The sequence below is a fragment of the Carcharhinus amblyrhynchos genome, unplaced genomic scaffold (assembly GCF_965287045.1).
Source record: "Carcharhinus amblyrhynchos unplaced genomic scaffold, sCarAmb.v2.hapA scaffold_61, whole genome shotgun sequence".
Classification (NCBI taxonomy): Eukaryota; Metazoa; Chordata; class Chondrichthyes; order Carcharhiniformes; family Carcharhinidae; genus Carcharhinus; species Carcharhinus amblyrhynchos.
Window position 1 is genome coordinate 201,422 of NW_027649801.1, and position 27,230 is coordinate 228,651.

The 27,230-nt window shown below is 41.8% G+C and overlaps 1 protein-coding gene across 2 annotated transcripts in view; it reads right to left on the reverse strand.

Moving 5' to 3' along the window:
* The window catches only part of add1 (adducin 1 (alpha)), a 189,609-nt gene extending 163,977 nt beyond the window's left edge, over window positions 1-25,632 (reverse strand). The window contains exon 1 of one of the 2 annotated variants that reach the window (XM_080182512.1): window positions 25,352-25,631. The gene's annotated coding sequence lies outside the window, so the exon portion shown is untranslated. Of the gene's footprint in view, window positions 1-25,351 lie in introns of both variants that reach the window. The other variant, XM_080182513.1, reaches the window with a different exon arrangement.
* Between the last annotated feature and the right edge of the window lie 1,598 nt (window positions 25,633-27,230).

Sequence of the window (27,230 nt, forward strand, 5' to 3'; positions counted from 1 at the left end):
GCATAGTACTCCAAGATGGATCTGACCAGGGTCTTATAAAGCTGCCTAATCCCCCGACTCCTAAACTCAATCCCTCGATTGATGAAGGCCAGTACACTATACGTCATCTTAACCACATCCTCTACTTGCGAGGCCGATTTAAGAGTCCTATGGACCTGGACCCCAAGGTCCTTCTGATTCTCTACACTGCTAAGGTGTTACCCTCGATATTATACTCCTTCATCCCATTTGACCTGCCAAAACGTACCACAACACATTTATCCAGATTGAAGTCCATCTGCCACTTCTCCGCACAGCCTTGCACCCTATGTCACGCTGCAACTTCTGACATTCCTCCAGACTATCCACAACACCACCAACCTTCGTGTCATCGGCAAACTTACCAATCCATCCCTCCACTTCCTCATCCAGGTCATTTACAAAAATTATAAACAGCAAGGGTCCCAGAACAGATCCCTGGGGCACTCCAGATGACCGACCTCCATGCAGAAAGAGACCTATCTACAACCAGTCTTTGCCTTCTGTGGGCAAGCCAGTTCTGGATCCACCAGGCAACAGCCCCTTGGATTCTGTGCCCTCTCGCTTTCTCAAGAAGTCTCACATGGGGGACCTTATCAAACACCTTGCTGAAGTCCATATAAATCACATCTACCGCTCTTCCTTCATCAATGTATTTAGTCGCATTTTCAAAGAACTCAACCAGGCTCGTAAGGCACAATCTGCCTTTGACAAAGCCGTGCTGACTACTATTGAGCATACTAAACTTCTCTAAAATGTTCATAAATCCTGTCTCTCAGAATCTTCTTCATCAACTTACCAACCACTGAGGTTAGGCTCACTGGTTGATAATTTCCTGGGCTAATGCATTAGCAAATAAATTCCTTTTTGTCCTTTAAGTATATACTGTCTTTCACAGTCTAGGTACTGGTTGTGAGGTTCAACAAATAGAGCATTCCAGGAGAAGCCTTAGAAAATTCCTCACCTGTCCAGCCATTCTCTGCTTAGTGAATTAATTTATTAAAATTAGTTTTGCAGTGTTCCTTTTCAAATTTAGTATAAATTTCCTATCAGTCAATTAGGTCAAAACTTTCCTGTGACATAATTTTTCTGTTTTTCATTACTATATATACACAGGGATCTGCTCTGCCCTCTGACTGCTCCCTGGAGATCTCAAAGGTAAGTTATAGAGCGAGTACAGCAAAGATTTTACCAGGCTGATTCCTGGGATGGCAGGTCTGTCATATGAGGAGAGACCAAGTCCGTTAGAATTATATTCATTGGAGTTTAGAAGAGTAAGGGGGGGGGGAATGTCATAGAAACTTATAATTCTAACAGGGTTAGATAGATTAGATTCAGAAAGAATGTTCCCAATGGTGGGCGTGTTCAGAACTAGGGGTCATAGTTTGAGGATAAAGGGATAAACCTTTTAGAACTGAGATGAGGAGAAATTTCTTCACCCAGAGAGTGGTGAATGTGTGGAATTCACTAACACCAAATGTTGAAGCCAAAATGTCTGATTTCAAGAAGAAATTAGATATAGCTCTTGGGGTTAAAGGGATCAAGGGATATTGGAGGAAGCGAGGAAATCAGGATATTGAATTCTATGATCAGCCATGATCAAGATGAATGGTTGAGCAGGCTCGAAGAGCCAAATCGCCTACTCCTGCTTCTAGTTTATGTTTCTTAGCTTTATACTCACTGTACTCTGTTCCACCCTCCAGCTGCTCCCTCAAGTCGAGTTTGAGGATTCTCTCAAAGTAAATGGCAGTCAGCATATAAAATCTGCATCTTATCATCCACTGTATGGATTAGCTGAATGTTTCAAGGATTGTATGAATCTTTCTTTAAAAGCTCCAAAATGGAGCAAGGTTCATTCTGGCATTTTGTCGAAATACTATTCATGCGACTATCCAAAGTTCACCTGCATTACTACTCAAAAAGACAGTTGAGAACTACACTTGCTTTGTTATTACCTCCAGAAGCTTCAGAGATGGTAGAAAGTCAACAACAGCCTCACGTTGTAAGGTGAGAAGTTAAGGTAAAAGAACGTACAGTTATAACAAGGAGATCATGTGATAGCATGTTATTATGCCACGACTGATGCGTATCAGCCATAGTTTGAGAAAAAACAGGTCCAGTTTCTTACACAATTCAAACAAAGATGAACTAGTTTGGCAACACCATGCTGATCAATTTTGTGTTATTTTGAAATGATTTCTCAGAATCACCTCCAGAAGTAGCAACTTTTAATCCCTAGTACTATGAATATGACTATGGGAGATTTAGTGGTATCTGAATTGCCTGATGATTCTGTCTCTGCTATGCTGAGTAAGAATAATACAGAATTAGCTCCAAGTCTACTGAACATCCAAATCACACTTCTAAAAAAAAGTCATGCATAAAGAGGAACAGACATTCTTCTAATCAACTTTCTTATTGGCTGTGTATAATGATTAATGATGCATAATATTTTGTCTGAAGTATTACTGATCCTATGTCTAACACAGTAATTTGTTATGACCATAGAAGTAAAAGGGGGAGGGATGTTATATATTTAACTGGTGTCATGATTGCTTTTTTGAGCTGATCACATGATTTGATGCTGATGTCATTAGAGTGTTTGCACTGGCTCCTAGAATAAATCTGTTATTGAATCTACTTGTGCAAACCACATCTTTTCTTTCTGTGCAAAACTCACAACTGCAACATAGTTAGGACGTTATATTTTCTACTTCACTGTCTCAGATATATCCATGGCATCTCTTGACAGGACAAGATTGCTAACTCAAGTCCTGAAGTGTGTTAATTCTGTCAACATACATGAATTACTAAGCCATTGGTAGCTCAGCCATTTTCATTGGATGGATGACAGCCTTATACCCAAGTGCCTTCTGCATAGTGAATTGGCCACTGGGCCATGAACTTCTGGGCATCCATACCCTGCACAACCTGCAAACAAGATATGAATTTGGCAGATACTAACATTAACAACTGAGAGCTAAGAAGACTGATCTGCAAGAGCTGAGGTAAAGTGAAAAGCTCAGCTGGTTAAAGAGAACTCAGAAAACAGATGCCAACAAATTGTGCACACTCTCAACCCAATATCTTTCTCTGAAACAGATGTCGCAGAGACTTCCATGCCAGGGCTCCTAAGCCAAATCTTAACGCAAGAGTTGACCGCCAGAGAACACACCATCATCTTATAAAACGAAGGCTGTGTGCACCAGAACTTCAGAAATTTGATTCGATCCATGGTCATGAAAAGCACTTAGCTGTCTACATGTTCTTTATTGTAATTTTAACAAGTTGGCAGTTCATTTTATGTACAACTGGTGCAGCTACGAGCATATTCTTTTACACTCCTCACTGAACAAATGTTTTGATATTACCGGTGGAGTGAGAAAATATGCCAGATCATGGGAATTAGACTATGGTGGAACACGGTGCCTCTGGTTCAGAATCAATCTAGGAGTCATATTGAATCCATTCCTTTGGTGGTGGTGCCATGCAACAGAATATAGCGTGGTCTCATTACGAAGCTGAAGCCTTGTCTTTACACAAAGACTCCCTCCAATACTGACAAGGGCAGATGCATTTGCAACAGATAGATTGGTGAGAATCAGATCAAGTAGGTGTTCTGTCATGTTGATTTCCTCACCATCTATCTCATTTGCCAGACTGGGCCCATGTCTTTTATGGCCTAACCCCACGCAATCTTGGCACTTTCCAAATGTTAGTGATGAGGACGTTACAGAATTGACTACAGAGGGGTGCGTTTAATCACAGAATCAACAGCACAGAGACAGGCCTTTTGGTCCAAACTGGTCCATGCCCAAAATGCCCAAAGCTACCCCCTATTTTCCATGTATCTGTCCAAATGCCTTTTAAATGTTGTCAATGTCCCTGCCTCAACCACTTCTTCCGGCAGCTAATTCTACATACGTGCCATCCTCTGTATAAAAATGTTGCTCCTCAGGTTCCCATTAATTCTTTCCCCTCTTAATTTAAACCTTTGCCCTCCAGTTAAGAACATAACATAAGAACATAAGAAATAGGAGCAGGAGTAGGCCATCTAGCCCTTCGAGCCTGCCCCACCATTCAATAAGATCATGGCTGATCTGAAGTGGATCAGTTCCACTTTCCCGCCTTCTCCCCATAACCCTTAATTCCCTCATCTATCAAAAACCTATCTACCCGTGATTTAAATATATTTAGCGAGGTAGCCTCCACCACTTCAACGGGCAGAGAATTCCAGAGATTCACTACCCTTTGAGTGAAGAAGTTCCTCCTCAACTCCGATCTAAACTGCACCCCCCCCCTTATCTTGAGGCTGTGCCCTCGAGTCCTGCTATCCTTTCTAAGCGGGAAGAATCTCTCTACCTCTACCCTATCCATCCCTTTCATGATCTTATACGTCTCTATAAGATCCCCCCCTCATCCTTCTAAACTCCAACGAGTACAGACCCAGCCTATTTAGTCTCTCTTTATAGTCCAACCCCCTCATCTCCGGTATCAGCCTAGTGAACCTCCTCTGCACTTCCGCCAAGGCCAATATATCCCTCAAGTGCGGCAACCAAAACTGCACACAGTACTCCAGCCGCGGCCTCACCAGTACCCTGTACAGTTGCAGCAAGGCCTCCCTGCTTTTATATTCTATCTCCCTCGCGATAAAGGCCAGCATTCCATTCACCTTCTTGATCACCTGCTGCACCTGCAGACTGGGTTTTTGCGACTCGTGCACAAGGACCCCCAGGTCCCTCTGCACAGTAGCATGCTGCAGCTTTTCACCCCTTAAACAGTAATCCCTCCTACTATTATTTCTGCCAAAGTGGATAACCTCACACTTGCTAACATTATACTCCATCTGCCAGGTCCTCACCCACTCATTCAGCCTATCCAGGTCCCTCTGCAGACTTTCCACACCCACCATGCAATTTGCTTTTCCACTCATCTTCGTGTCATCAGCAAATTTCGTCACCCTACACTCAGCCCCCTCCTCCAGGTCATCTATATAAATGGTAAATAGCTGAGGCCCCAGCACCGATCCCGGCGGCACTCCACTAGTCACCAACCGCCAATCAGAATAGCACCCATTGATACCAATTCTCTGCTTCCTATTAGGCAACCAATCCTCTTTCCACGCTGACACCTTACCCCCAACTCCATGCACCCTAACCTTCTGTAGCAACCCTTTATGAGGCACCTTATCATACGCCTTTTGAAAATCTAAAAACACCACATCCACCAGTTCCCCTCTGTCTACCACGCTAGTCGCATCCTCATAGAAAGCCAATAAATTTGTCAAACACGACTTCCCCTTAACGAATCCGTGCTGCGTCTGCTCTATCAAACCACTCTTTTCTAGATTCTCGATTCCCAACCCAGAATGTGCATTCACCCTATCCAAGCCTCTCAATCTTATACACCTCTATAAAATCACCCCTCAGTCTCCTACACTCCAAAGAAAAAAAACCCTTGCCTGTCCAATTTCTCCCTATAACTCAATCCCTTCAGTCCTGGCAACATCCTTGTAAATCTCTTCTGCACTCTCTTCAGTTTGATAACATCTTTCGCTGTGCCAAATGTTTGGTTTGGTTTAATTTTATTTGGTATAGCGGTTTGACACAACTGAGCCATTAACCTAATTGGTTAACTGCCCAATGGATCAATATCCTGGAACTTCCTCCCAAATATCACATGGGTGTATCTACACCAGATGGAAAGCAGTAGTTCAGGAAAGCAGATCACCCCCACCTTCTTAAGGGCAATTTTAAGAAGAAGTGAAGAGATTTATCAAGGGGGACTGCAAAATGACAGGAATGACTACTCTATGGTTTCAAATGATCCTACTGCATGGATGGCAAGGATAGTACTTGTTGTTTATCCCAAACTGCCCTGGAGGGTGAACATAAGAACATAAGAAATAGGAGCAGGAGTAGGCCATCCAGCCCTTCGAGCCTGCCCCGCCATTCAATAAGATCATGGCTGATCTGTCGTGGCTCAGTTCCACTTTCCCGCCCTCTCCCCATAACCCTTAATCCCCTGTCTTATCAAGAACCCATCAACCCGCTTCTTAAAAATATTTAGCGAGGCAGCCTCCACCACTTCAACGGGCAGAGAATTCCAGAGATTCACCACCCTTTGAGTGAAGAAGTTCCTCCTCAACTCCATTCTAAACCGCCTCCCCTTTATCTTGAGGCTGTGCCCCCTAGTCCTACTGTCTTTTTTGAGCGGGAAGAGTCTCTCCACCTCTATCCTATCCATCCCATTCATCATCTTATACGTCTCAATGAGATCTCCCCTCATTCTTCTAAACTCTAACGAGTACAAGCCTAGTTTATTCAGCCTCTCCTCATAGCTCAACCCCCTCAACTCTGGTATCAGCCTAGTAAACCTCCTCTGCACTCCCTCCAAGGCCAAAATATCCTTGCGCAGGTGCGGCGCCCAAAACTGCACACAGTACTCCAGCTGCGGCCTCACCAATGCCCTATACAGCTGCAGCAAGACCTCCCTACTTTTATATTACCTTCTTGAACTGTAGTGTTAAAACAGTGCATTTTATACCCATCCAAGAGGACAGACTGAGTCTTGGTATGAGTACACATCCAAAAAGGAGGGACCTTAGACACTGTAGCACTCCCTACATACTATAATGAAGCATCAACCTATCATGGGAATTTTGTTCTTATTCATTTGTGGCACATGGGCATCGCTAGCTGGCCAGCATTTATTGCCCTACCATTAACTGAGTCAGTCCTGCCCTGGTTCAATCTACCAAAATGCATTGCCTCGCATTTGTCTAAATTAAACTCCATCTGCCATTCATCAGCCCACTGGTCCAATCGATCAAGATCCTGCTGCAATTCGAGATAACCTTCTTCACTATACACTAAGCTACCAATCTTGGTGGCACCTGCAAACTTACTAACCATGCCTCCCATATTCTTATCCAAATCATTTATATTAATGACAAAAACAATGGACCCAGTGCCGATCCGAGGCACACCGCTGGTCACAGGTCTCCAGTTTGAAAAACAACTCTCTACAACCACCCTCTGGCTTTTGTCATCAAGCCAATTTTGTATCCATTTAGCTACATCGCCCTGGATCCTATGAGAATTAACCTTATGCAACAACCTACCATGCAGTACCCTGTCAAAAGACCTTGCTAAAGTCCATGTGGACAACATCAACTGAACTGTCCTCGTCTACCTTCTTGGTTACCCCATCAAAAAATTCAATCAAATTTGAGACATGATTTTCCACTCACTAAGCCATGCTGATTGTCCCTAACCAGTCCTTGCATCTCTAAATGCCTGCAGATCCCATCTCTCAAAATACCTTCCAATGACTTACCTTACCCACTACAGATGTGATGTTCATCAGCCTGTGGTTCCCAGGCTTTTCCCTGCAGCACATTTGCTACCCTCCAACCTTCAGGTACCTCAACTGTGACCATCGATGATTCAAACATCTCTGCCAGAGGATTCGCAATTTCCTCCCTCGCCTCCCAGTGTACTGGGATATACTTTATCAGGCCCTGGGGATTTATCCATCTTGATACAGTTTAAGACTTCCAGCATCTCCTTCTCTATAATATGTACACTCCTCAGGACATCACTATTTATTTCTCCAAGTTCCCTAACGTCCATGCTTTTTCTCCATAGTGAGTACAGATGAGAAATATTCATTTAGGATCTCACCCCTCTCTTGTGGATCCGCACATAGATGACCTTGCCGATCCTTAAGAGGCCCTACTCTCTCCCTAGTTACTCTTTTGCCCTTTACGTATTTGTAGAAGCTCTTTGTTTTGGCAGATAAGACAAATGAGAATCCAATCTCGTGTCCCTTTTTTGCCCTCCTGATGTTTATCTCAACTCTACTCCAACATCCCCTATACTCTTCAAGGGATTCACTTGATCCTAGCTGCCAATGCATGTCACGTGCCTCTTTCTTCTTGACCTGGGCCTTAATATCCCAAGTCATCCAGGGTTCCCTACTTCTACTAGCCTTGCCCTTACCTCCAAGAGAAATGTGCTTATCCTGAACCCTGGTTAACACTTCTGAAAGCCTCCCACTTACCAGACATCTCTTTGCCTTCCCACAGACTCCCCCAATTAACTTTTGAAAGTTCCTGCCTAATACCATCAAGATTGGCCTTGCCCCAATTTAGAATTTTAACTTTTGGGCCAGACCTATCATTCTCCACAGCTTAAAACTAATGGAATTATGGTCACTGGTCCCAGGTCCCAAAGTGATCCCTCACTAACACTTCTGTCACCTGCCCTTCCTTATTTCCTAAGAGATGGTCAAGTTTTGCCCCCTTTCTAATCAGGTCATCCAGAAATTGATCGAGAAATTCTTCCCGAATACACAACAAATTTCTCTCCATCAAGCCTCTAAAACAATGGCTGTGCCAGTAAATGTTGGGAAAGTTAAAATCCCTTTCTATTACCACCCTATTTTTCTTGGAGCTGCGACCTCCTTGCATATTTGTTCCTCAATTTCTCACCGGTCATTTGGAGGTGTACTGTACAACCCTATCAAAGTGATTTCCGCCCCCCCCCCACCCTTATTTCTCAGTTCAACCCATATAGACTCATATAATATGTGAACCCTCGGGTAGATCCCCTCAGTACTGCTGTCATGTTTTCCTTAATCAAAGGTTCACTCAGCTGATACCAGAGTTGAGGGGGTTGAGCTATGAGAGAGGCTGAATAAACTAGGCTTGTACTCGTTAGAGTTTAGAAGAATGAGGGGAGATCTCATTGAGACGTATAAGATGATGAATGGGATGGATAGGATAGAGGTGGCGAGGAATTCTCTGCCCGTTGAAGTGGTGGAGGCTGCCTCGCTAAATATGTTTAAGACGCGGGCAGATAGGTTTTTGATAGGCAAGGGGATTAAGGGTTTATAGGGAGAAGGCGGGAAAGTGGAACTGAGCCACGTGAGATCAGCCATGATCTTATTGAATGGCGGGGCAGGCTCAAAGGGCTAGATGGCCTACTCCTGCTCCTATTATGTTCTAGGTGCAACTCCCCCCTCCACTCTTACCTCCTGTTCTATCTTTCCTATAGCATTTGTGCCCTGGAACATTGAGCTGCCAGTCCTGTCCTTCCCTTAGCTATGTTTCAGTAATTGCTGTAAGGTCACAGTCCCATGTATCCATCCATGCCCTGAGTTCATCTGCCTTGCCTGCCAGGTCTGTTGCATTGAAATAAATGCTGTTTAATCTGGGCTTCTTTCTCCCTTTCTTGATTTTGCCCGATCTATCTAGTACTAGGATTACTGACACTGTCTTTACTATTTAACGTGCTCTGTAACTTCTGTGCTGTCCTGAACAGGGATATCCACTGCTTGCTGAAATCTAGGTCTGAGGCATTCAAGTCAGGCAACCATGACCTATACAAGAAAGCCAGATTCAAAGAGATCCATCAAAGATGCCAAAGGACAAGACCAGACCAAGCTAGAGTCCCAAGCTAAATATACGGACCCCCAATGATTATGACAAGGTCTGCTGCATAAGATAAAGATGCATGGTGTTACAGGTAACGTATTAGTTAACCAATCTTCTGTGCTTGCTAACAGAAAGCAAAGAGCGGGGATAAATAGGTGTTTTTCTGGTTGGCAAATCAGTTACTAGTGGTGTGCCTCAAGGATCAGTGTTGGGACCGCAATTTTTACGATTTACAAAGATGATTTAGAGTTGGGGACCAACTGTAGTGTGCCAAAATTCGCAGATGACACTAAGATGAGTGGCAGAGCAAAGTGTGCAAGAGGATGCTGAAAGTCTGCAAAGGGATATAGATTGTATCTCGCCAAGGCTATCCCCACACCCCAACCCCTTGCCTTCAAACAACTACAAAACCTCAAACAGACCATTATCTGCAGCAAACTACCCAGCCTTCAGGAGAACAGTGACCACGACACAACCTTGCCACAGCAACTTCTGTAAGGCGTGCCGGATCAACATGGATGCCATCATCTCACATGAGAACAGCATCCACCAGGTACATGGTACATACTCTTGCGATTTGGCTAACGCTGTTGACCTGATACACTGCAGGAAAGGATATCCCGAGGCATGGTACAATGGCGAGACGACGCAGACGCTACGACCACAGATGAATGAATGCCACTCGACAATCACCAGACAGGAGTGTTCTCTTCCTGTTGGGGCCCACTTCAGCAGTCACAGGCATTCAGCTTCTGATCTTCGGGTAAGCGTTCTCCAAGGCAGCCTTCACAACACACAACGCAGAATTGCTGAGCAGAAACTGATAGCCAAGTAGGTCATGCCTCACAAACCTTATTGAGTTTTTTGAAAAGGTGACCAAAGGGGTGGATAAGGGTAAGGCAGTTGACGTGGTGTACATGGATTTTAGTAAAGCGTTTGATAAGGTTCCCCATGGTAGGCTATTGCAGAAAATGCAGATGCATGGGATTGAGGGTGATTTAGCAGTTTGGATCAGGAATTGGCTAGCTGATAGAAGACAGAGGGCGGTGGTTGATGGGAAATATTCAACCTGGAGTGCAGTTATAAGTGGTGTACCTCAAGGATCTGTTTTGGGGCCACTGTTGTTTGTCATTTTTATAAATGACCTAGATGAGGGTGTAGAAGATTGGATTAGTAAATTTGCTGACGACACCAAAGTCGGAGGAGTTGTAGACAGTGAGGATGGATGTTACAGTTTGCAGAGGGACATAGATAAGCTGCAGAGCTGGGCCGAGAGGTGGCAGATGGAGTTTAATACGGAAAAGTGTGGGGTGATTCACTTTGGTAAGAATAACAGGAGTACAGAATATAGGGCTAATGGAAGGACTCTTAGTAGTGTTGACGAGCAGAGAGATCTCAGGGTAAATGTGCATAGCTCCCTGAAAGTTGGCACCCAGGTTGATAAGGCTGTTAAGAAGGCGTACTGTCTGTTAGCTCTTATTGGTAGAGGGATTGAATTTTGGAGCCGTGAGGTCATGTTACAACTGCACAAAACTCTGGTGCGGCCGCACTTGGAGTATTGTGTACAGTTCTGGTCGCCGTATTATAAGAAAGATGTGGAGGCATTGGAAAGGGTGCGGAGGAGGTTTACTAGGATGTTGCCTGGTATGGTGGGAAGGTCTTATGAGGAAAGGCTGAGGGACTTGAGGTTATTTTCATTGGAGAGAAGGTTACGAGGTGACCTGATTGAGGCATACAAGATGATCAAAGGATTGGATAGGGTGGACAGTGAGAGCCTTTTACCTCAGATGGTGATGGCTAACACAAGGGGGCATAGCTTTAAATTAAGGGGTGGTAATTATAGGACGGATGTCAGAGGTAGGTTCTTTACTCAGAGGGTAGTACGGTCGTGGAATGCCCTGCCTGCAGCAGTTGTGGACTCGCCAACTTTAAGGGCATTCAAATGGTCAGTGGATAGGCATATGGATAACATTGGAATAGTTTAGGTTAGAGGGTCATTAGATTGGTTGCACTGGTCGGTGCAACATCGAGGGCCGAAGGGCCTGTCCTGCACTGTAATGTTCTATGTTCTAAGTTCCGCACACGAGGACGGCCTCAACTGGGATCTTGGGTCCATGTCACACTCTCTGTCACCCTCATGACTGGCCTGGGCTTGCAAAATCTCACTAACTGCTCTGGCTGGAGACAATGCACACCTCTTTAACTTGTGCTTAACCCTCTCTCGACTCTCACTGTCTGTACCTTTAAGACTTGATTACCTGTAAAGACTTGCATTCCAACCATTATCTTGTAAATTGAGTTTGAGTCTAGATATGCCGTTTGTGAACACAACTTCTCACTCAACTGAAGGAGTGATACTCCGAAAGCTTGCGCTACCAAATAAAACTGTTGGATTTTAACGTGGTGTTATGAGACTTCTTACCCTGTTTACATCAACATAGACGAAGTAGAAATGGTCGAAAGCTTCAAGTTTTTAGATGTCCAGATCCCTCTATGCCGACACTACAGTTAAGAGAGCCCACCAACACCTCTACTTTCTCAGAGGACTAAGGAAATTTGGCATCTCAGCTACGACTGCCACTAACTTTTATAAGTGTGCCACAGAAAGTATTCTTTCTGGTTTATCATAGCTTGATATGGCTCCTGTTCTGCAAGAAACTACAAAAGATTGTGACGTAGCCCAATCCATCATGCAAACCAGCCCCCATTGACTGTCTATGTTCCCTGCTGCATCGGCAAAGCAGCCAGCATAATCAAAGGACCCCACATGCCCCTGACATTCTCTCTTCCATCTTCTTCTGTCAGGACAAAGATACAAAAATCTGAGGTCATGTATTAACCGACTAGAACAGCTTCTTCCCTGCTGCTGTCATTAAGTTGACCTTTCTCTACACCCCAGCTGAGACTGTAACACTACATTCTGCACTCTCTCGTTTCCTTCTCTATGAATGGTATGCTCTATATGTCATGCAAGAAACAATACTTTTCACTGTATTCTAATACACATGACAATAATAAATCAATCAAGTCAAATCAAAATGCCCCAAAAGGCTGTGACCTGGGCCCCTCACTACACTCCTTACACAGCTGACTGTGTGGCCAAATTCCCCACTAACTCGATTTTCAAGTTTGCTGATGACACCACTGTAGTGGATCGGATCTCAAACAATGATAAGACGGAGTACAGGAAAGCAAGAATCTGGTGTGACAATAATAATCTCTCCCTCAGTGCCAACAAAACAAAGGAGATAGTCATCGACTTCAGGAAGCATAGTGGAGGACACGCCCCTGTCTACATCAATGGTGAAGAAGTAGAAATGGTTGAGAACTTCAAGTTTCTAGGTCTCCAGATCACCAAACTATCTTGATACCCCCCCATACTGATGCTGTAGTTATGAAAGCCCACCAATACCTCTACTTTCTCAGAAGACAAAGGAAATTTGGCATATCCACTACGAGTCTCACCAACTTTTACAGCTGCACCATAGAAAGCATTTTTTTCAATGCATCACAGCTTGGTATGGCTCCTGCTCTGTCCAAGACTGCAAAAAAAAACCACAAAAAGGTTGTGAACGAAGCCCAGTCCATCACGCAAACCAGCCTCCCATCCACTGACTCTGTCTACGTTTCCCACTGCCTCAGAAAACCAACTAGCATAATTAACAACCCATGCACTCTGGACATTCTCTCTTCCATCTTCTTCCATTAAGAAAAAATACCAAACTCTGAAGACACATATCAACCGACTCAAAAACAGCTTCTTCCCTGCTGCCAGACTTTTCAACTGACCTACCTCGCATTAAGTTGATCCTCCTCTACACCCTAGCTATGACTAACATGACATTCTGCACTCTCGTCTTTCTTCAAGTACAGTATGCTCTGTATAGTGCACAAGAAAGAATACTTTTCAGTGTATACTAATGCATGTGACAATAACAAATCAAAAATTAACGCCTTTAAGGAGGCAGCTTCATTTCTTCGTTGAAACTTTGCAGCAATTGATACAACTGACTGGCTTACTCGGCCACTTCAGAAGGCATTTGAGTCAACCATATTGCTGTCGCTCTGGAGTCACATATAGACCAGACCAGGTAAAGATGCAGATTTCTTTTCCTAAAAGATATTAGTGAACCAGACGTGTTTTTCCCACAATTACAGAATCCCTACAGTACTGAAGGAGGCCATTGGCCTATCAGTCTGTACCAGCCACAATCCTACTCAGGCCCTATTCACGTAACCCCACATATTTACCCTGCTAATCCCCAACACTATGTTTAATTTAGCATGGCCCAATCCACCTAACCTGCACATCTTTGGACAGTGGGAGGAAACCAGGGCACCCAGAGGAAACACATGCAGACACAGGGAGAATGTGCAAATCTACACAGACAGTGACCTGAGGCCAGAGTTGAACCTGGGATCCCGGTGCTGTGAGGTAGTAGTGCTAACCACTGGGCCATGCCACCCATAGTCAACAATGGTTTTCATGGTCATCAGTAGTCTCTTAATTCCAAATTTTTAAAAATCAAATTCAAATACTACCTCTGCTGTGGTGGGTTTCAAACTTAGGTCCCCAGATCATTAGCTGAGTTTTTGGATTATTAGTCTAGCCCCTAGGCCATCACCTTCCCAATTTTTTACCTGAACTCTCAACCTGAGTTCTACCATCATCAGAAGCCAATTAAGAGTTCATCATATTGCTACGGTCTGACCAAGGACAGCAGATTTCCTTCCCTAAAAGGCATTAATGATGCCTTTTTTAAGTCACAATTCAGTAATTTTGCAGTCACCAATGAATCTAATTTTTTATTCCATGTTTATTTAACTGAATTTAAATTTCCCAACTACCATGATAGGATTGAATGCATGTTACCAGGTCATAAAGCCAGCCTTCTGGATTACTAGTCCATTAAAATAAACACTATGCGACTGCAACAATAATCTTTCCCTCAATTTCAGTAAAACAAAGCAGATAATCATTGACTTCAGGAAACAGAGGACATGGCCCTGTTTACATCAAAGTGGATGAAGTAGGAACATTGAGAGCTTCAAGTTTCTAAGTGTCCAGATCACCAACAACCAGCCTTGGTCCTTCCACACCAATATTATAGTTAAGAATGCCCACCAATACCTCTACCTTCTAAGGAGGATAAGGAAATTCAGCACGTCTGCCAATACTCTCACCAATTTTGACAGGTGCACCATAGAAAGCATCATTTCTGGATGCATCAGAGCTTGGTATGGCTCCTGCTCTGACCAACACCACAAGAAATCATGAACGGCTGTGAATGTAACCAGTCCATCGTGCAAACCAGCCTCCCGTCCACTGAATCCGTCTACACTTCCTGCTGCTTTGGAAAGCAGCCAGCATAATCATAGGCCCCCCACGCACCCCAGACATACTCTCTTCCACCAGGAATAAGATACAAAAGTCTGAAGTCATGTACTAACTGACTCAAGAGCAGCTTCTTCCCTGTTGCCATAAGGCTTATATTAAGTTGATCCTCCTTTACACACTAACTAAGACTTCAACAGTACATTCTGCACCCTTTCCTTCTTTATGTTATACTTTGTCTATATAGCATGCAAGTAACAATATTTTTCACTATATACCAATACAATAATAAATCAAATAAATTACTGCTTTCTGAAAGTTGTATATCATAGACCCATGAACTACAGCTCTCAGCTTTGGAGGAATTGTAAGACTAATTAGAAATTCAAGCAGTAAGTCCACATAGTCAAACTCAAATGTAGCTGCAATATTTGCGTATGATCATGAAGGCTCACTACCATTGTTCTTCAACTCCCACTACCAAAAATGTAATAGCTTGCTGCCTTCTGGAGAAGGTATCAGAACAATGTAACAGCAGAATTAAAAGATCTGCAGCGGGTATATATATCCAAAAAATTGAGGACACTTGCAAAAATTTTGGATTTCTTCTTTATTTTACTGCCAGTATTTTCTATGTTAGTTATTTACAGGAATCAAACAGCTCCAATAAAGGCAAATGTGGATTTTAAACTTTTTTTTAAAAAGGTACACCATATAAAATTCAATTTTTTCCCCCAAGGATAGTAAAAACTAATGAACACCAAGCTAACGCATTTAAAATAACTGAGGAAAATTAATCAACAAATCCATTTTCGTCGGTGGTGGCCTAGTGGTATTATCATTCAACAATTAATCCAGATGTTCAGCTAATATTCTGGGGGCTCGGGTAGATGGTCGAATTTGAATTCAACAAACAAAATCGGGAATTAGGAATCTGATAATCATGAAATCCTTGCCCATTGTCAAAAAAAGCCATCTGGTTCAATCATATTCTGTGGGGAAATAAGTCTGCCATCCTTACCTGATCTGGCTTTCATGTGACTCCAGAGCCACAGCAATGAGGTTGACTATTAACTGCCCTCTGAAATGGCCCAGCAAACCACTCAGTTGAAGGGCAATTAGGAATGGCCATAAAATGCTGGCCCAGCCAGCAATACCTATGCCCCATAAACAAATAAAAAATTACAGTTTCAGGCATACATTTAGAAAAAAAAACAAAGTTTAATTGGTTCTAATAATTACAAGTTATAAAAGCATCATGTTTAGTTTAAACAAGAAATGAAGGTAGTGAACTGATTTATGGAGAAATATAATGTAAGTGCCATTTCCGATTTAAAACACAAATTTAAGATCAGATATTTGCTTCAGACACATTTTTTGAAGCCCCCAATCCCATTTGTTTGATTGAGAAAAATACAATTTATACTTTTCACTGAAATACTAATCTTCACATAAGGCTTTCTTGACTGTATTGTTACTCTGCAGGCAAACTTGCGCTTGAAAATGAGATTGTTGTTACACAAAGACAGTGAAATTCTAACTACATAAAATCTTTTTAAAAAATTATTAATTCAATTCACTCACTGCAGACCACATTTTGCACTTGTCTATTGTATCCAATCCTTAAGTAGAATTAAATTTAAAGCCAAGAATTCATAACCTCCTACATGTCCATAGAATATTCAAAATAAATGGCGAAAGTGAAATTTTTGATCAAGTCGGTCCAGGTCTGTTCTCAATTTAAAACATATTAAATGTTGTACATTGCAGATCAAATCGTGCAAATGAACAAACACTTAACTATTGTTTTATCCTTCTTACCAAGTGAATTCAAGGCCAAGACAAATATGGTTTATGCAAAAGCAGATTAAAAATGTTTTAATGCAAAAATAATTTTCACTTTTCAATTCTGAGACTTCAAAAAAATTGAACTGTTACCCATGAATTCAAAATTATTAAACTATTTGGAATATTAACTAGATGATTTGAGATTTTGTGGGCAGTAAAGTCAAAAACAATTTCACTTACGTATTATACAGTCATGGCCAAAATCTCAAATATTTAACACAAACAAGGAGCAAAATGTTTGTCTTGCAGTATATATGAAGTCAAGAGTTCTGATAGTACATTATTTAGCCTCTATTATTCATTAAGGTTTTCTGTTGAACATTTAAAAAACTGCTGTTCACATACATACTTACAAAATATGAAGCTGACAGCAGCAAAAATAAGATACTCAGAACAAATATTTTAATGGTGAACTACAATACTTGCACTCAATACAAAAATGAATATGCTGGTTTCTCAAAGCTAACATTTTTGAAAAGCTAATAAAAAATTAGTCTGCAAACTGATTATACATTCCATTCACTACTGCTGTCCAATATTTAAACACATTAACTGCACATAAAAAGACAGAGAGAATTTGCTTTAATACATCAAGTACAAATTTTTAAAACTACAAAGTATAAAATTTGGACTTTTAACATAATATTGCAACCGGAATGAAAATTGTGTGTTTGAGCAAAGCATGAAGGGAGAGACAGCACAACACAATGTCGAGGTCATATCAAATAAGGTAGGAGAATGTTAATTTTAAAAGCACGTCACAAGCCTGATAGCAATGCTGATGAATAATGATATACAGTTCTGAAGTATATATGGCAAAATTGAATCTACTGGAAAAGATCAGTGCCATGTAGAAATATTATAAATTATAGTACTTATGCTTGCATTTTAAACATTGCACTTTGTCCAGTGAAACTTTCTGATCACATCTGAGAAACATAAAATAAAACAGCCTTTATAGATTTACAAGAACACACTTTCACACAAGAATACTGCATTACTGGAAAGTGCCTCTAGTCACAAAACAGCAATCCTTTCAATTGTGTTAAGCAAATTCACAGGACATAATGTGATGATCTTTTTTGCAACTAATTAGTACAATAACTTGCATTTATATATTATCTTTAACATAACACATCAAGGAGTTTCACAGGAGGAACTGTAATACAGAATTTGGCATACAAGGAGATATTAGGGCAAATAATTGAAAACTTAGAAAAAAAGTTAAGCTTCTTTTTAAGCTTACAAGGAGAGAGGGGTAGAGAGGCAGAATGACAGTTCCAGGGCTAAATACACAGACAAATGAAGTCACTGCTGCCAATGGCGGGGAAAATCAAGAATGCTGAAAAGTCCAGAATTAGAAGACTGCTAAGGATTATAGGGCTAATGAGATTAACAGAGATATGAAGGAGAAAGGACATGGAGAGATTTGAAAAACAAGCATGAAAACTTCAAGACTGATCAGCTGCAAGCTAACGGTGGCACAGTAGTTAGCACTGTTGCCTCTCAGCGTCATGGATCCGAGTTCAATTCTGGTCTCGGGTGACTATGTGGAGTTTGCATATTCTCCCCATGACTGCATGGAATTCCTCTGGGTGCTTCAGTTTCTGCCCGCGCTCCAAAGATGTGTCGGTTTAGTTGACGGGCCATGCTAAATTCCCTCTTAGTGCAAGAGGGATTAGCAGGGTAAGTACGTGGGGTTACAGGCATCCAGAGCCACCTGACCAGGCAGGCATGCAAAGCAAGAGTGTACACAAGAGGGAGAACAAGACGGAAGGCTAGAAGGCGGTGAGCGCACAGGAGAGCATTTCAATGAAACCTGACATACATGTAGGGTGACCCATAGAATAACTAATTAGCTTTTGGGGAAGACGAGGTCTGGATCATGGAATCGCATGTTTAAATATTGGGAGATAATACAAATAAACTTTTTGTGTAAGAAAGGTTGTGTGTAATTTGGTTTAGAATGTTGTGGACTGTCTTCATTGTTGTGATGGAATGTTACAACCGTAAAAATGCAAGCAGATTGTTAGGTATGCGGTAGCCTGAAGTCTTCTTAGCGAGTTGAAAACTCTTAATAAAAAAGACTTGCTGTAAACCTCTATGACTATTGTAAAAACAACAGGGTTGTAGTGACAGGTGATTTTAACTTCCTCAACGCAGACTGGGATTCTTTTAGTGCCAGTAGCTTTAATGGGGCAGAGTTTGTTCAGTGTGTCCAAGAGTGTTCCTTGAGGCAATATGTAGATAGCCCATTCCCAAGTTGGACAACCTTAGACCTGGTTCTGGGAAATGAGCCTAAACAGGTGATTGATGACTCAGTGGGGGACCATTTTGGGAACAGTGATCACAATTCTATAAGTTTCAAAATACTTTTAGATAAAGGATAGAGGTAATCCCAGAGTGAAAATACTAAACCGGGGGAAGGCTAATTATGACTGTATTAGGCAGGAACTAGGAATGCAGACAGAGGGCAGCTGTTTGAGGATAAATTGACATCTGATATGTGGAAGTCTTTTAACAATTCAGGACAAATAGATTCCTGTAAAAATAAAGGATAAAGATGGAAGATTTGGAAACCCCAGATGACAAGAGAGATTGTGAGCTCAGTAAAAAAAAAGGAGGCACATAAAAATTTCAGGACATTAAAAATGGATAAGGCTCTTGAGGAATACAAAGATAGCAAGAAAGAGCTTAGACAGGGCCTTGGGAGGGCAAAAAGGGGCCATGATATATCCTTGGCTGGCAGGATTAAAGAGAATCCCAAGGTTTTTTAATGTGTATATAAAGGGCAAGAGGGTAGCTTAAAAAAAAAGGTATGTCCACTCAAGGACAGTGAAGGGAATGTGTGTGTGGAGCCAGATGAGGTGGGCAAGGTCCTTAATGAGTACTTTGAGTCAATATTCACAAAACAGAAGGATGTGGTGGATGGTGAGTGTAGAGAGGAGGATATTGAGATAAAGAGGGTGGTGGTCTTGGAGGTTTTGAAAAGCATTAAGGTGGACAAGCCCCCAGGGTCTATCCCAAAACATGGGAGAGATGAGGAAAGAAATTGCTGAGGTCTTGGCTAAAATCTTTGTATCCTCTTTAGCCACAGGCGAGGTACCAGAGGATTGGAGAGTAGCTAACATTGCCTTTTCTGCCCTTCTTAAACAGAGGAACAATCTGGGAAATTACAGGCCTGTGAGCCTTACATCAATGGTAGGGAAATTACTGAAGTCTGTTGGTGAACGGGGCAGTTGGTGAGAGGAGTTTTCAGTGGGAGGAACTGTTGGTGGGAGTTGTGTGTAGATCAGTGAGCTTTATTGTTAAACTAGAAAGAGTATAGAAGAGATTTACTAGGATGCTACCAGGACTTGACGGATTGACTTATGACAGGCTGGATAGACTTGGACTTTTTTCTCTGGCATGTAGGAGGCTGAGTGATCTTATAGAGGTCCATAAAATAATGAGGGGCATAGATCAGCTAGATAGTCAATATCTTTTCCCAAAGGTAGGGAGTCTAAAACTGGAGGGCATTGATTTAAGGTGAGAGAGGAGAGATACAAAGGGGTTCTGAGGGGCAATTTTTCCACACAAAGGATGGTGAGTGTTGGAACAAGCTGCTGGAAGTAGTAGCAGAGAGGAATACAATTTTGTCTTCTAAAAAGCATTTAGACAGTTGTGGTGGGTAAGATAGGTAGAGGGATATGGGCCAAATGCAAGCAACTGGGACTAGCTTAGGGGTTCCAAAAAAAAGGGCAGCATGGACAAGTTGGGCCAAAGGGCCTGTTTCCATGCTGTAAACCTCTGATTCTATGATATCCATTTTTCAGCTTTGTCGTTACAGAGCATCAGCTAAGCAGGGAAATGGTCTCAAAGGGTTGTGTAGCTGAAACAACATCAAGTTAACAAAGCATGGCAGATGTATGCATTTTGAATGCCCTCTTGACTTATGCTGTGATGTTCCCAAATTTTTTTAAAAACACATTTTTCCTTCTAAAATGTTCCTCCTACGCCTAGGTTTCAAGTTTACAAATTAATGTTGGAATAACAAGACAAAAATATATGTTAAGTACTTCCCAAATGTTTTCTTCCTTTAATTAATTATTTGGCGATTAACATTTAAAGCAGAAGATCTGGGGTGGAGTGAAAAATACAGAGAGATTAAAAACAGTTTTTTTCTGTTCCTCTTAGGTTCGTCTTCAAGCAGTGCCTTTAAATACAAGCATTTTGTAGCTGGATTTTAGTTTTGATGTGCAGAAAGGTTGGGAGTCCAGTCATCAAGAAGATCCTGAGTTTGCTTTACTATCTGTGGCTGAAGGCAGGGTGGGTAGGTGATGGTGCGGGAAGGAATTAATGAAGGAAAACAGTTTTATTTTTGATTTCTTGGCTACCTGCCAGGACAGAGTCTCTTGTTTCTTTAATAATTTCTAACGGAGGAGGCATTGACGGAGTTCACCAATACTTGCAATACTTGGTTTCCAATTTAAATCTTCACCTTCAAGGAGCCCCTGAAACCAAAAAGCCCCCAAAATGTCACCCCTTGAGAAAAAAATTTCTATTTTGAGCCATTATGTGCAAAGGATTATTTGAGAAATTCTGGATAGGTGCAATAATAGATTTTTGCTAAATAAACATGACTAAACTGAATAAATGATAAATAATGGTTTTAATAGCTTGGGTAAGTGACCTGAAAGTTTGAGAGAGAATAGTAAAGTAAAGCTGTTATGTGGATTTTGCTCGTTCTTGGCTTCAGTTTTGACCTCAGACCTATGCCACGATGACAGACAACACGAGCTACAGGTTTTGTGAATGCCCATGCTGATTTTGCATCAGGCTCTTTAATCACGACAGAATTCACAGAAAATAATGAAATCACTAACAGCCTGGACAAACTCAAAAGAGGAGTCTATCATTATACCGCACCCATATCAAGTATTAAATCTTATCCTCCCAAATAGAAATAATCAGACACTCCAAAATAGTATTAAGTAAAACCGTATCTGATGAAAATTATATATAATTACAGAACAGAGGAAAGAAAGACAGAATCACAAATAAGGAAAGAGGAAAAGAGCAAAATAGCCCCCTCCCATGCCACACATTAATGAAAATGTGCAAAATACAGATACACAGACACACTGAGTATGAAATAAGCTTTGATGGTGTCTGATAAATGCACAAAATGAGAAGCTCTTTAGAGATGCAAACAATTTTATAATTAAAGATTGTGGACATCTGATCTAAACATCACAGTCAATTAAGAATTAATCTTGTTTCTCTACTCATGTAATAGTTAAATACTGAAACAGTCAACTTGGCAGCAAGCAAAAGCAGTGTTCTAAAGCAAATCCTCATAAGCCTGTATTTTGTCTAGCTGACCTAGCTAAAAAGATTAAGCCTAAAACTGCATACAGCCATCTGCTAAAGGCAACTACTGACTGAATTATCTGATCAACTATAGCGATGGTGTAAAAGAAATCCTAATAAAATTATTTTAAAAATAACACTGCAATTCTTAATATTAAAGATTAATCTTGGGGTATTTTTGGTTCAATATTTTAAATATGTTTTTAAAATTAAAGTTGAGCTTAGGAGTGCAAACAATTTTCTTACAGCATGTTCCATTGCTTTCAACTGACTGCAGAAGTGGTAACATGGTAGAGTCTATTACTTAAATAAATTGGAGAGATGTAAAGAATCAATGAATAGGAGAGGATGGTACAGGAGAACTATGAAATTAAGCTATAAAAGAAAAGACATTTGGCCCACATCTGAAGTCATTTCAAATAGTCAACCTGTTCTGCTGTAGCTGATTTCACAAGTTTGGAATCCTCCCCAAGGCAACCATCTGGTCCACTTCAAATATAGGGCTTGCGAATCTGATTCCAGCAGGAAAGTTACAAATTAAGTGGTCATCACAATAATGGAACTGTGAAAGCTGAAGCAGTGTCATAAGAACATAAGAAATAGGAGCAGGAGTAGGCCATCTAGCCCTTCGAGCCTGCCCCGCCATTCAATAAGATCATGGCTGATCTGTCGTGGCTCAGTTCCACATTCCCGCCCTCTCCTCATAACCCTTAATCCCCTCTCTTATCAAAAACCCATCAACCCGCGTCTTAAAAATATTTAGCGAGGTAGCCTCCAGAACTTCAACGGGCAGAGAATTCCAAAGACCCACCACCCTTTGAGTGAAGAAGTTCCTCCTCAACTCCGTTCTAAACCGCCCCCCCCTTTATCTTGAGGCTGTGCCCCCTAGTCCTACTATCCTTTCTGAGCGGGAAGAGTCTCTCCACCTCTATCCTATCCATCCCATTCATCATCTTATACGTCTCAATGAGATCTCCCCTCATTCTTCTAAACTCTAACGAGTACAAGCCTAGTTTATTCAGCCTCTCCTCATAGCTCAACCCCCTCAACTCCGATATCAGCCTAGTAAACCTCCTCTGCACTCCCTCCAAGGCCAAAATATCCTTGCGTAAGTACGGCGCCCAAAACTGTACACAGTACTCCAGCTGCGGCCTCACCAATGCCCTATACAGCTGCAGCAAGACCTCCCTACTTTTATATTCAATCCCCCTCGCTATGAAGGCCAGCATCCCATTTGCCTTCCTGACCACCTGCAAGCTGGGTTTTTGCGACTCATGCACAAGGACCCCAAGGTGCCTCTGCACCGTCGCTTGCTGCAGTTTTTTGCCACGTAAGTAATAATCCTTCCTACCATTATTCCTACCAAAGTGGACCACCTCGCACTTGCCAACATTAAATTCCATTTGCCATTTCCTGGCCCATTCGCCCAGCCTATCTAGATCCTTCTGTAAACTCTCCACACCCTCCGCACAATTTGCCGTTCCACCAATCTTGGTGTCATCAGCAAATTTCGACATCCAGCTTCAAAGCATGGAATACTGCAATATCCAATACATTAACATTTTATCTGCCTCAAACACAAAATCAAACTCCTCCTTAGCCTATATCTAACATTTTACAATACAATTGGAGCTACTGTAACAATTTACAGATAAGGATGAAGCCATCATGAAGTTACATAGTATTTAACTAAGTCACACCTTGAATCCTCTGCTCGGTTTAGGGTTACAGAAGAACAAGGTGGACATTCAAAATATGAAAGCAGTCTGAAGGCTAAGAAGCAATGCCCATTTCAGGGGACTGGATTATAAAGGTTTAAAAAATTCAGCCTGATAAACAGGCCAATGAGATAGGACATTTTACAAATCAAGTGATTTGGGAAGGGTTTATTGACCCAGAGCGACAGGCACATTGGCAAGACAAAGTAAAGTAGTAAAAAAGTCAAGACGAATCATGGAATCCCTATGTTGCAGGAGGCCATTCAACCCATCGAGCTTGCACTAACAATCTCACCCAGACCCCATTCCTGTAACCCCACATATTTACTCTGCTAGTATCCCTGACATAAGAGGCAATTTAGCATGATCAACCTAACCCACACATTTCCAGATGAAGACTGAAGTATTCTTCATTTTCTATCCAGAATGGTCTTCCTGACTGGATAATGAAGGCAAAACACACATTCCTCCTTTCCCTCTCATGCTGTGAGATAAGGGGATTGGAGGGGTGCACAGGTTGCTACGAAAGGAACAAAATGGATCAGGAGATTTCCCTTTCAGTGATCGTTATAGAGGTCACATATTCCTTTTTGGGGGGTGGTGGATAGGGAAAATGAACTAATATCGAACTAGTTTTGTGTCGTTTTAGCATTATTCCTAAGGTAACGTCGGTGATCTGCTTAACATTTTCTGGCCAATCAAGACTGGCAATGGTCCATCCATCGAAATACATGGTGGTAGGTTTCTTATTGTACGCCCTCAACCCACCCATTTTATTAAAACATTGACCCTGGCCAACGTCAAGTCAGGACCGCAACTCAGACCTGGAAAAGTAAAAAAAAGAAGCATTCTGCTCCCAGGGGCCCCTTATAGCTCACTCACTCTGCATTGAAACATAGATGTTACATTGACTGGAGACCAGTGACGCTAAACCTTACGTTATAAACAAAAGCAAATGTATTTAGTTAATAATATTTTAGCACATTAAAAAAAAGCGATTGTATAGTATACGGACAGGTCATATAAATCAGAGTCGCGAAATTCGACCTCGAAAGCAGCATAAAGCGCACAGATGAAGTGAATTGCAATAAGGGTAAAATATTATAAATGCAGGGAGGCTGGCTGACTTCGTCATCCCCCGATATCCTCGATCAAAAAAAAAGTTATATTAAATTATACACTCCATCGGGCGTTATTTCTCTTCCATCTTCTGGATTGCAGCAGCAACAACTACTACTAAACCGCGATTATATTTATCGACATCATGCACCTTGTCATGTTTCACATTGCAGTAATCCAATACAGTGACACAGGCCGTACAATACAAACCAGGGAAACAAACAGAATGCAGAGGGGGGCCGTTGTGTGCGTGTGTGGAGGGTTTTATTCTTATTAAAGTGCTTTTGCACGAAGCGAAGGTAGTTGACTGCGGGCGGAAATACAGCGGGGAAAAGAAAATGGATGGTAAGAAAAGCGATTGACGATAAAAGGGTTTCACAGTTGAGGAGGGGAAGAGACATCGAGAGGAGCCAGTCAGTGAGATCGGGCGCCACAATAACATCTCGCAATGACCCTTTTAGCAGCGGCAGCTTATAGTCGCCGGATTTACACTAACAGCTTCCTCGGCCTTTAGCTTCTTACCTTTCTTAGGGGAGAAATACCACCGCCAATCCTTACGTGAGGTGACGGCTGCAGTCGTGTGCGTTTTTTTTCCTAAATGGAGGGGTGGAGATTTTTTTCACCCCCCACCAAGAGCTGCCAGGTCTTTTTCTTATATTTTTCTCCCTTTCTCCTCCTCCTCCTTTAACTCCGCCTCTCTAAGTACATCTAGACGGACATGGGTGCGGTTAGAGCGCCTCAAGACGAAGAAAGCGACGGACAACAAGCAGGGAAAGCTCGCGCTAACATCGGCCGCTCCCATTGGAGCGGTGCTGGTGGGCGGGAGCGCAACGCCGGGAGAGGGGGAAGGGGGAGAGAGGGGAGGGGAGGGGAGGGGGCCCTATTAAAGATTCTTGAATGCCATTGGTTGAACTTCCGTGATCCCGCCCCCTTTCCTCACAAAACCCCGCCCTCCGGGGGGGCCCTGGGCGCTCCTTCCCGAAACCACTCGGCCTTCGCTGAGAGCGAGCGCGAACAAACGCCCCAACCGTCCGGCGCGCGCAGTTGAACGGTTTAAATTGACATTGGAGCGGTCAAAGGGAATGGGGGCCCTTGTTTTCCTTTTGCTGGTGTTGATTATTTTTGTGTGGTATTTTGTACCCGTTTGTGTGGAAAACATGAGCAACAATTACAAATAACAACGTTCTTTTGCTTAAGCGGAAATTTATATGTATTTAATTTTAGTTTAATTTATTTAACTTGATAGTTTTTTAATATTTCAATTTATATTTGTTTAATATATTTAATATTTAATTTTGTTTAATGTATTTAATATTTCTTTAATTTTGTTTAATATATTTTAAATATATTTATTTAAATTTAATTGCATTTATTTAAATTTATATATTTTAAAAATCATTTATTTTGGTTAAGGGGCAAATATTGGCCAAGACACCAGGAGAACTTGATCCCCAGCCACCCACCCTGCCTTGTCTTCTTTGGAATAATGGCCTTGGGATCTTTTATGGCCACCTTATAAAGGCCTCAGTTTAATATGACATCTGAAAGCCAACACCTGTAACACTGCAGCACTACCAAAGAACTTCAGCCTTAATTAAGACTCAAGATTCGGCAGCGGGACTCCTGATTAACCACTACCTTCTCACTTATCGGCAATGATGCTACCCACTGAGCCACAGAACGATAGCAAACTTAAATCGTACCAACAATGGTTTTCTGAAGCTCTTAACTCCTCACATATTTACTGGACACCTCATCCAAATAGATATACTTGGACACAGTATTCATAGAAGCACCTGACTCTGATGTGTTCAATTGTCCTGGCATATCTCCTGCAGGTGTCTAGAACAGCAACCAGGAATGAGAATCCATACTGATATTTACCACAACCATGTCTGAACCAATGCTTACAATGGGTCAGACAAGAAAATACCAGGTAATTTTCAGTATTATTCCACTACAAAACACAGGTACATGTCATTTATTTTTGCCTGGTCATATTGGCCATACTTTTTTAAAAGGACATGTTTATAGTGATTTAATGATTGATACCCAATGAGAGTAAATTTGCAAGAAACATTAAAAGTGGATTGTAAAAGCTTTTGTAAGAATATAAAAAGAAAAAGATTAGTGAAGACAAATGTAGGTCCCTTACAGTCCAAAATGGGAGAATTTACAATGGAGAACAAGGACATGGCAGAGCTGTTAAACAACTACTTTAGTTCTGTCTTCATAGCGGAAGATACAAATAATTTTGCAGAAATCCTAGGGAACTGAGAGCCTAGTGAGAAGAAGAAATTAGTATTACTAAAAGTGCTGGAAAAATTCATGGCACTAAAATCTGATAAATCCCTGATAATCTATATTCCAGTGTACTGAAGAAGGTGGCCATGCATTTATT